A 10,999-nucleotide genomic window follows, 5' to 3' on the forward strand; every position below is an offset into this window, starting at 1 on the left:
ACATTAATATTTGATTCTGCACCTTCCACTGTGTGATATTATCTCTGCTTGTATAAGCATGTAACATTGTTGACTGACTTACGAAATTTAGCCCTTCGGCTTTTCGTTTAAACATCGTAAGTTATCATAAGGGTTATGGGCCCAGCCCTACCCAATTGTATCAGAATAATTACGTGTTCAGTATCATGATGTATTAAGATGTTTTCGAATTGTCAGCAGAGTAGAGTATTAGACTTCGTGTTTTTGTGATGAAATGGAATGTTGTAACTGACTTGTCTTTTTGCTGAATCGGTAGATGACAAGTGTTTGGAAATCTTTTCAAATTGTTTTCCTAGCATCGGCGTTGAATGAAAACTGTGAAAATAGAAGCTTTTCTTTTGCTTTTTGGAAATTTGTATCGCATCTTTAAGCCATGTGTAGTGCAAACTTTTCTCAGACGTTTCGTTTGCATTTTATGGGGGGATATAGTTGGTTTGATGTTAGGCAGAATAGTGGCTGCTAAATTCAGCGGAAGACCTGGACTTGTTCCAGGGGGGAAGCTGTAACAGTTGCACTATTTAGGTTTTTTTTCGGGGATATTTTGAGATTTTGTTGGTTGTTTTTTTTTGCAATTAGGTTTTTTTTATTTTTTTGGCGTTTTTCATATTCTTATCAATCATGGCATCCCAGAGTGTTCCTATCGAAAAATTAAGGTCTGACAACTATGTGAGTTGGTCATCTGATATCAAATTTGTCCTAATGGAACGAGGTTTATGGAAGATAGTTAATGGAATTGAAAAAGAACCTTTTTCTAATGATGAAAAAAAGGCTACTGAGCAAGAGATTCGTAATTTTCAAAATCGACAAGATGTGGCCCTATCCATAATTTATTTAAATTTGGAGAAAAATTTCAAAAAGATAATCGAAAATCAGGTCAACGCGGCTGATGCCTGGAAGGCTTTGAAAGATCACTTCTTTCCTGACAATCGTTGTCAGCACATGACATTGTTTTCAGAGTTATCCCAATGTCGTATAAAAGAGGAAGAGTCGATAAATCTTTTCGCTGCCCGTACTCGGCAAATTTTCGAAAGAATTAAGGCTATAGACGCGAATTTCTCTGAAAATTATTTGATTTTTCAAATTTTGCGTCATTTGCCCTCAGAATTTGACAATATTTGTCAAGTTATTCTTAGAACTACTGCACAGGAATTCACATTTAATAAAGTAGTCAGCGAACTTATTGCCGAGGAATCGCGAATTCGACTAAAAGATGAGGACGATAAAATTATCGGCAGAGCTAACTTTATAAAGAAACCGGGTAATTTTGACAAGAAAGGAGTAAAAGGGAAACTAATTTGTTTTAACTGTAATAAACCCGGCCATAAAAGAAATATGTGTCAACATAGAGTTGACAAGGACCTCGAACAACGTAACAGAAAGTCAAGATCACCATTCCGGAACAAGAGGAAGGCGAACAAGAAAACTGCGAGGTGCAGTTCCCCATCAGTGGAAAAGGAAGCATGTGAGTACCAGAACTTTTTCATTTCCCAAGTACATCTAAATGAAGTATCAGAAGACCCTGATGAATTTATTTTCGACACTGGTTCCACCCATCATTTCGTCAACATTCGTAGTGCGTTTGAGGACTTTAAACCATTACGAAACAAAGAAATGGCTGTAGCCGTTAGAAATGAAACTTTCCCCATTTTGGGGATGGGAACTGTGAAATTAAAGTTTGATGATACTATCATTGTTTTAAAAGATGTAATGTACTCTCCTAATCTACGTCAAAATTTGTTATCGGGTACTAAATTCGATAAGGGGGGTGCTAAGTTTGAAGGGGGAAACGGCTCCGTGACGATATCTGGTCGAAATGGGTTTATATTTAGAGCAATTTTAAGAAATGGCATTTATTTTGTAAAACCTCAAATTTTGTATAATAAATCGTATCAAGAAAGTATAAAACCAAATAAAAGTAATGATCATTTCGAAAATGAGAAAATTGAATGCTCTAATGTAGAAAAATTAGAATTGTGGCATAGAAGGCTGGCACATATTAACACCGATAGTATCAGAAAGAGCGGTGAATTTGAGTGTGTCCATGGCCTGCCTAAATTCAAAAATGTAAAAATAGATTGTGAAAATTGTAAAATTGGTAAATTTAAACGTGTTTCATTTAAACCAATAGGTAAAATACGGTCTAAATGTCCCCTTGAATTACTTCATGCTGATGTGTGGGGTCCATGTAACATTAAGGGAAATAAGGGGGAACGTTTTTATTTATCAATCATTGATGATTTTTCACGTAAATCTGCTTTGTATCCAATTAGTGAAAAGAGCAAAGTACCAGAAATTTTCATAAGGCACATAAAGCGTGCTGAAAGATTTTTAAATCTTAAAGTAAAAGCTGTTAGAACTGACAACGGGGGAGAATTCGTAAATAAAGTCTTTGACAATTATTGTTTGGATAACGGTATAAAACATGAGTTAACCAATATTTTTAGTCCAGAGATGAACGGTTTGGCCGAAGTGTACAATCGCTCAGCCGCTAATGCTGCAACAGTATTATTGGAAGAAAGCGGGCTAAGTAAAAGATTTTGGCCGGATGCTATGCTTTATTTCAATTATACTTGGAATAGGATTTGTCACTCAGGACAAACTAAAACACCTTTTGAGTTATATGGTGGACGTAAGCCAAGTGCTAGGCACGTCAAACCTTTCGGTGTTTTGTGTTATCTTGGAACACCCCGTCAGCAAAGACATAAACTTGATGTTAAAGCCAAAAAAGGTATATTTTTGGGCTATGCATTTAACACTAAGGGTTTTCGTATCTGGATTCCCGAAAGCGGAAAAATTTTTGAAAGTATAAATGTAAATTTTAATGAAAATGTGTATTACAAAGAAGCTTTTAAAAATATATCAGAGAGTGACTCTAGTGGAGCTGTGCTGGGTCCCTGTCTCAAATGGTCAAATATTCAATCAGATTCTGAAAATTCAGAAAATGAACCGAATTCCGAATCGGATAACGGAAGTGAAAGCCCGAGTACGCCGTCTAAATTCTTATCTTCTGATGAGAGTGAAAGCGAGACGAGCGGGGATGAATCAGATTCGAATTCTGACTTGAGTGAAAATGGGGAAAACCCACCACGCGCCCAGCTGCGTGAAACAGAATGGGTGAGGAAAGCAATCCCAAGGTCAGATAAATCTCGTACTGATATTTATTTTTATGAGAAACATTCTTCTAAACGATTGCGTTCTTTAAATGATGTTGAAAAATATTGTTCTGAAAATGCTATTTTGTTTAAGCCACATTTATTTGATTTTAATGGTAAAAATCTATATCAAGGTGAAATTTCTGATCAAACTGTTCATTTAAATTTATGTAACTTATGACTAGATGATGAAATTGTAATTCCTAAGAATTACAAACAGGTTCTTAAATCTAAGCAAAAGGACCAGTGGTTAGATTCAATGAGGGATGAATTAGAGGTTATGCATTCTAGAAAAGTGTGGGATTTAACACCTTTGCCTGCAAAAGAAAAACCAATCGGATCAAGATGGGTTTTCAATGTTAAAAGAGATGAATCGGGGAAAATTGTTAGGTATCGTGGGAGACTTGTTGCTCAGGGATATGCACAATCCCCTGAATCGTACGATCAGACTTTTAGTCCGACGATTCATTTTTCATTGGTTCGATTTTTCTTTTCCTTGAAAATATCAGAAGGTTGGTTCGATTTGCAGTGCGATGTGAAGAATGCTTATTTATATGCACCTCTAAAAGAATGCATCTTTATGAGACAACCACCGGGTTTTGCAATAGAAGGGAAAGAAAATCTAGTTTGTAAGCTTAATAAAGCAATTTACGGTCTGCACCAGAGTGGCCGTATGTGGTTTTTTGAGATAAACAGTGTTTTATTGAAAATTGGTTTTCAGAAATTTGAAGAATGTAATTGTGTTTATATTTATAATTCATGTGTCATTTTATTGTTGTATGTTGACGATATTGTTTTGCTCGCACGGAAAGAAAAGAATTTAAATCATGTTTTGAATTTACTTAGGAAAAATTTTGACTTAAAAGTTCTCGGAAAAACGAAAAAACTGTTAGGTGTTGAATTTGAAAGAACTGAGAATGGTTTGAATTTGTTTCAAACGAAATATATCATTGAAGTTTTTGAAAAGTTCAAACATTTTAATTTTCCGGTTTCATCATTGCCGATTTGTAAAGGTACTGTTTTTTCGAAATCGAATTGTCCTAATACAGAAAATGAAAAATTTGAAATGTCAAAGATTCCTTATTGTAATTTGTTGGGTTGTCTTTCTTTCATTGCGAGCAGAACGAGACCGGACATTTGTTATGCGGTCAATATCTTCAGTCAATTTCAAAGCAACCCTGGTGTCATTCATTGGAACGGTCTTTTAAAACTTCTGGGTTATGTTTTTCAAACAAAAGATTTAAAACTTAAATTAAATTGTAATAGAACCCAATTAATAGCTTTTTCTGACGCCGATTATGCAGCTAATCGAGATGATCGAACTTCACTCGGGGGGCAGTTAATTTTGTTGGATAATGCGCCGATTGAATGGCGAACCTTCAAGGAACGTTGTATTAGCCTTTCCACTATGGAAAGTGAGTTTGTGGCCCTTTGTGAAGTGTCTAAAGAGCTTATGTGGTTTGACCGTGTATTAAACGAATGTTTACGCTGGGGAATTGTTAGAAAAAGTAAAATTAAATCTGTAATGTGCGTTGATAATCAATCGGCCATTGACTTTGTTAAATCTCCGATTGAAAATCACCGTACAAAACATATTGATGTAAAATTATTTTTTGTTCGTGATTTGATTCAACGGGACATTTTTACCGTAAAACATGTAGGCAGTAAATCCAATTGGGCCGATATTTTTACGAAGCCGCAGACCCGTTTTGAACTGAATCGTTTTTGTGAACAAATATTTTGTTAATTTTTAATGGTATGAAATTGTTTAGTATAATAAATATAATGGGGTATTAAAGTATAAATATTTTTGTAACAACTGAAATTCTTTTCAAATTTCTCGTTGGTTTCATCTTTGAGATGGAGGAATTTGATTCAATGACAAGAGTTTATTTTTGGAAACTAAGCGTTTTAAATAATTTTGTCATTGTGAAAAAAAAAAAAATTTTTTTTTGTAAAATCATTGTGCCTATCTCTTTCAACGATACTGTTTCGAGTATTTTTGTCAATTACAGTTTGACAAGATAGTTAGAAGTGGAAATGTTAATCTTGGACTTGCTACTATTTCCTTGGACTGTGGATCTTCAATAGGCAAGAAGGACTTTTTTGAGAAAGGACTTCAATCAAATAAGTGGTGATGTATTGAGCTGCAGCTGCTGATGGATGATGTATTATGATGGATATAAATCCATATTTGTTTATTGTTGAATTGTTAAATTTTTGTAAAAGATTAAGCCTGGCCCTTTGTGGATTTTTTTTGGGTTATTTTTAAATCTATTAAAATTGTATAAAAATTTAAAGTTTAATAACATTACTGAATGAGAAGGGGGGATATGATAGACATCGGTAAACGATATTTATCCGCGTTCTCATTCCTAATGTAATGTAATATAAAATTAACTTCATTCAAATTAGAATAACTTCTCAACTCTTTCGGGACGTGTAAAGTTTCAGTTTTAGGTTGGCATCCTTCGATGCCCAATCATATGCAAATGAGGCAAGTATAAATAGTGAACGATTCCAATCGTTCTCTCTCTCTTCTTTTGTGTTCGTCAGCCTCTTGTGAGTTAGGTCCGATAGGTGTTGGGGAGTTGCGAACTCCGCCTCCACTTATGGCCGGGTTTTATTCTTAAGAACTTATTTTTGTTAGTTATATTTATTTTAGTTACTATTGACCAATAAATCCTTGGTAAGATTTTAACAAGTTTCCAATGTTCATTTCTTCACATTAATATTTGATTCTGCACCTTCCACTGTGTGATATTATCTCTGCTTGTATAAGCATGTAACATTGTTGACTGACTTACGAAATTTAGCCCTTCGGCTTTTCGTTTAAACATCGTAAGTTATCACAAAATGGTTGTTTTTAGAAAGGATTGAATTCAGCTCTCTCGTTTTCTTTTTTGATATAAAAGCAAATTTTTGAAGTTGTATCGTTGAGAAAATTAGAAAATTCCAAAAAAAAAGAGGCCCCGAGGTAAAACAGAAAGGTTTCGTTCAAACCTTTGACACTAGAAAGACGACGGAGGCCCGTTGACCTTGTGCACAGATTGTTATTCAATAAATCGAATAATAATTAACTGAAAGGAAAGGAACTTTCTATAATATGACCGTATATGATTGCTTATTTAATCATTCAGTCTTAGCCAATTGGCGCAGCCAGAAATATTTTTGGAGGGGGATTTTTTGATCAAAAATACCTTCTGGAGGGTTTTTTTTAAAAATAAAAAATACCTTCTGGAAAGGGTTTTTTGATCAAAAATACCTTTTGAAAGGATTTTCTTCGCTCAAAACAACCCTTTCATATTCATAAACAACTGCACAAGAATTTGCATTTATGTTAAAAGCAATAGGTGGGGGTGTTTTCACCCCAAACCTCCGCCCTCCCCCGCTTTGCTGCGCCACTCACTAGCCTCATAGAAGTGTAAATATTGAACCTTGTATCTAGAAGGACGAAAGGGGACATATTGGCCCCTGACGTATTTTGCATTACGAAGAGAGAAAAGTTTCCTCACTCCTGCTTACCAGTAGCATGAAAAATTGTTTTATTCCTTTTAGTTTCATTTATATCTTCTTATTACTGTGGTTGCATGGAATCCAAAATGCGAAATCATGGCGACTGCCCGCACGCCAAAAGGTAGGAATCTCTTTTCCAAAGAGATACAGTCGAACCTCCATATAACAAACTACCACACATCTAAATTTTCTATATATCGAAATGTCAGCAAATTTCTACGTTCATTACATAGAATTCTCTATATATCGAAAAAAATTTCGAGACATTCGTAGATTTTGATTCAATTTCAGGCTGTTTGTTTCGTGAAAAATGAAAATTGGGGGAGAAAATGATGTCCACTAAAGGTTGCTGCAAAATTCATAAGGAATAGGGGGTTGAGGGCTGTGTAAATAGGTCGTTGTTCTGTTCTGGAGTTCTTAAGTTCCCTCAAGTTTATTTCAAATCTAAGTTGTGACCAGTAATACTGTAAAACCAGTTTCAAGTTATTCCTTTTGTCTGTTGATTATCATTCCCAGTCTTTTTAGCTTCAGTAAAAATCATTCAAGTTAAGATTTTTTTTAAAAACTTTTCTCTCGATTACATTGTCAAAACGAAACAACCCTAATGTTGCGAATCGAGTTAATTGCCAAAGAATGACGATGTATGAAGGCGCAAAAATGTAATTTTTGTTAATATTTAAATTATTAACTTTCATTTATTCCGATGCTCGTATAAATTAGAAAATTGGGTTTCATAACATGAAAATTAGCTTTAATCTTAGTGTTTTAGGAGATTTGTACGATAAAATAAGGTTGTTTCTATAAATCGTTATTTCTATATATCGATTTTTTTTCGGCAATTTGCTACTTCGATATATGGAGGTCCGACTGTACTTACATTTTTAATTTTGGCATGTACAGTGGACGCCGGTTAGTTGAATAACCAGTTAATTGAATCAACCGCTTTAATCAGGGTGGAAACCCAAAAATTGTTTTTTAAACTTCCCTCACTTTTCCAGGTTTTCCATGCCCCAAACAAAATTCTTCCATGTGATATTTTAAAGGTTAGTTAACCTATTTTCGCTATTTTTTTAAGGGTTGACTGCGCTTACGTCACATTTTATACACCTTACGTTTATATCACTGTTTAATGTAAATTTCAATTACATCCATCCATCCTTAAAACAGACTTTGTTTCTCGGGAAACTTTTAAGCTTTCGTTTTCGGAGAAACTTTTGAGATTTTTAAAGAAATTGCTCCATTAAATTGTTAAGCATCAAATACATCTCATTATATGTATATTTTTTAGTTATTTCAAGTTGCATGATTTTCTGAATAAATTAATTTTACTAAACTTAAAAAAAGAAAACAAATCTTTTGGAACTGGTAATAATTTTTTTAAAAAATTCCAGGTTTTCTGCATACAAAAGTGAATTTCCCTGACTTTTCCCTGACATTTCCAGTACAAAAAAATTCCCTGACGTTTCCATGTTTTCGTAGTGGATAGACACCTTGTGTAATGAATCAAATCGTCAAAAACAGCACAAAATCCAGCTTTATCGAATCGGCCGCTTTATGCAATCAAAACTGTTTGGAGCAAACGGGATTCATGTACGCGGCGGCCACTGTAGAGACAACATCCAGGGGCAAATCCAGGATTTTTTTCTCACTACCTATTCTTGTGAAAGTACTGTATCAATCATCTATTTTTGTGAAAATTTTTTTTTTATTAGCATTGTGTTTCAGATCTTTCAAAGGCACATTCTACTTTTTGTTAAGAAAATTAGAGCAATTTAAATGGTTGTTAGAAAGGTTCAACAGTCGTTTACTATTATTTCAAACTTTTTTTTTTTTGGGGGGGGGGGGCAGGGCTAAGAGGTAGGGAAAATACCATTGTATCTCAGCTCAATAGGCTTTGTACTGTGTACAATTCAGGAAATTATCATCCCCCAAAGCTGATGCTACACTGCGTAAATGCTATTTGGCGAAAAACAGCTAAAAATGAGTTTAGTACTATGAAAAATTTGTGACCTAAAAATGGACCACTAAATGACCAAGTTATCATAATGTGAACCGTAACGTGGGCAAGCTGATTGGCGAGAAGTTCATCGTGCATTATTTGTAAACATACAGGGGAACCAAAACACCTTTGAATTTTCTACTACGGGCAAAGCCATGTGGGTGCCACTAGTCATAAATACAAGCGCCTGACCAAAGTATAAGAAATAGCCAAATGTTTTTTTTTCTACTTGCATTTACTACTCTGCTTCTGTATGTACATTTAAACTATGATTTTTGTATATATTTATCCAAGAACATTCTTCATCACACTTATTTTTGCCTGTTTCACTTATCAACTAATAACTCACGCAAAACTATTAATGCAAATTCCGTAGCATACTATTCCACTTAATACGAAATGCTAACTCCATAAAGTTGAGCAAAGCTAAACCAACATTGTTTGATACAAACAATGTAACTACCAGATGTCAAGACGCAAATTTAATCACAATTATTTTTTTCCCGAGGTTTACCCCCCCCCCCCCCCCCCCCAGGTTTTCGTCAAGAAAAAAATTTTCCCCAAAAAATTCCCCTCAAAACCCATTTTCCCAAAATTTCTCCAGAGAGCACCAGATTTCCCCAAAATGGGGAAATTACCCCCAATCTGGCAACACTGCTTTCTTGGTTAAATGTGAATTTCTGAAGAAAAAAAAAGAAAGAAAGAAAACGCTCAGCTGAAGGGTTGATTTCCAGCCCCTCGCAGGGGGCTATGGCAAACGAGTAATGTGAGATCAGAGCCAAGATTCTGTTTCAGAGGAGGAGGGGGGGGGGGAGTCCTTACACTAAAAAGACTGTCACGTTTGTCAGTTTTCATTAAATCGCAAATAAAGTCGACTTCATTGAAGATTATGCTGATTTTTGAGAACTGTGATTAGTGATCATAAAATACCGATACATGGGTATTTTTTAAAGGGACAAACAACCTCAAAATTTATGCTTCATAGTAATACAAATAAAATGTGTGTGCTTAATTAGAACACAGAAATACTGATGCGTTTCTACAAACAATAGTGCTAATAATCCCTTAAAATTCAAGCAGAAAAAAAGAACAACATTGAACTAGTTACTTTCACAAGGGTGCCGATCTTCCCGAAGTTTAACGGCAGAAATCCCCCCCCCCCCCAAAAAAAAATCTCAACGCTCTTTCCTTCTTTCATTTTTAGCTATCGTTTTAATTTAATTATTTTTTTTAAAACAGATTGCTTTCTTGAGTATTTATTTATTTTTAATTACTTTATTATTATCTTTATTTTATTAGAAAATTTATGAGCTATGTCAATAACATACACACACAGCCTAAATAAATCAATGAAATAAAATATAAACAGATAAAAAAAATAAATAAATAACTTCAAAATCAATCAATAAATAAATTTAATAAAATCAATAAATAAAAATAAAATTTAAAATCCCAATGTGTGGGACTTGACTAAGATCAGGGTTCGTAAATATGATATTTTTTGAAAATATCCGACAGTTTGATATTTATCGGATATTTTGATATATATCCGATATTTTCAACCAAAACAAACTCAAGTCTTCAAAATAGTAAATGCATGGTCAAATCACTTGTTAGTTTCTTATATTATTATTACAATATGTAGACTTAAAATTAAGGTTTCTTTCATTATTTATGTCTAATATTTCATTTTACATTTCCATCCATTTTAATGGAGTTCATTTAACATCTTCTATTAGCTACTTTTACAGTTGTATATGATTCAGAAATAATAATATGCATTAGTCGGTGCACATTGATTAGACATTTTCTTTTTTTTCTGAGCAATGTAATGTAAAGTAATGTAAATAATGTAATGTAAGTAATATTTAATTAGGCAATTTTACTATGAATTAAAATTATTACTAATAATTTTTTGAATATAAAATACAAGTAAAAAAGGAATATTATATTACTTTGCTATATTTATGATGTATAAATACATCATAAAATATAGGACATAACTTTTTGGTTATTTTTAAGAAAAATGAACAATATTAATATGATTTATGTACTTTTTTTTATTGAAAATGTTGTATTTGGAAAAATATAGAAAATGTCAAAATATCATTATATTTTCAAAATAAATATCGGATATACAGTAGAGAACCAATTATCCGGGAAGTTTGGGACCATCGCTATCCTCGATATATCTGAATTTCCAAGTTTTCTGGATCGCTAAAAAGCGCTATTGGCCGATTGTTTATGAAACTTAAATTACTGTAATAAATAGTAATGCAGATTAAAATAAGAA

This window comes from Uloborus diversus, unplaced genomic scaffold (genome assembly GCF_026930045.1).
Source record: "Uloborus diversus isolate 005 unplaced genomic scaffold, Udiv.v.3.1 scaffold_15, whole genome shotgun sequence".
Taxonomy (NCBI): domain Eukaryota; kingdom Metazoa; phylum Arthropoda; class Arachnida; order Araneae; family Uloboridae; genus Uloborus; species Uloborus diversus.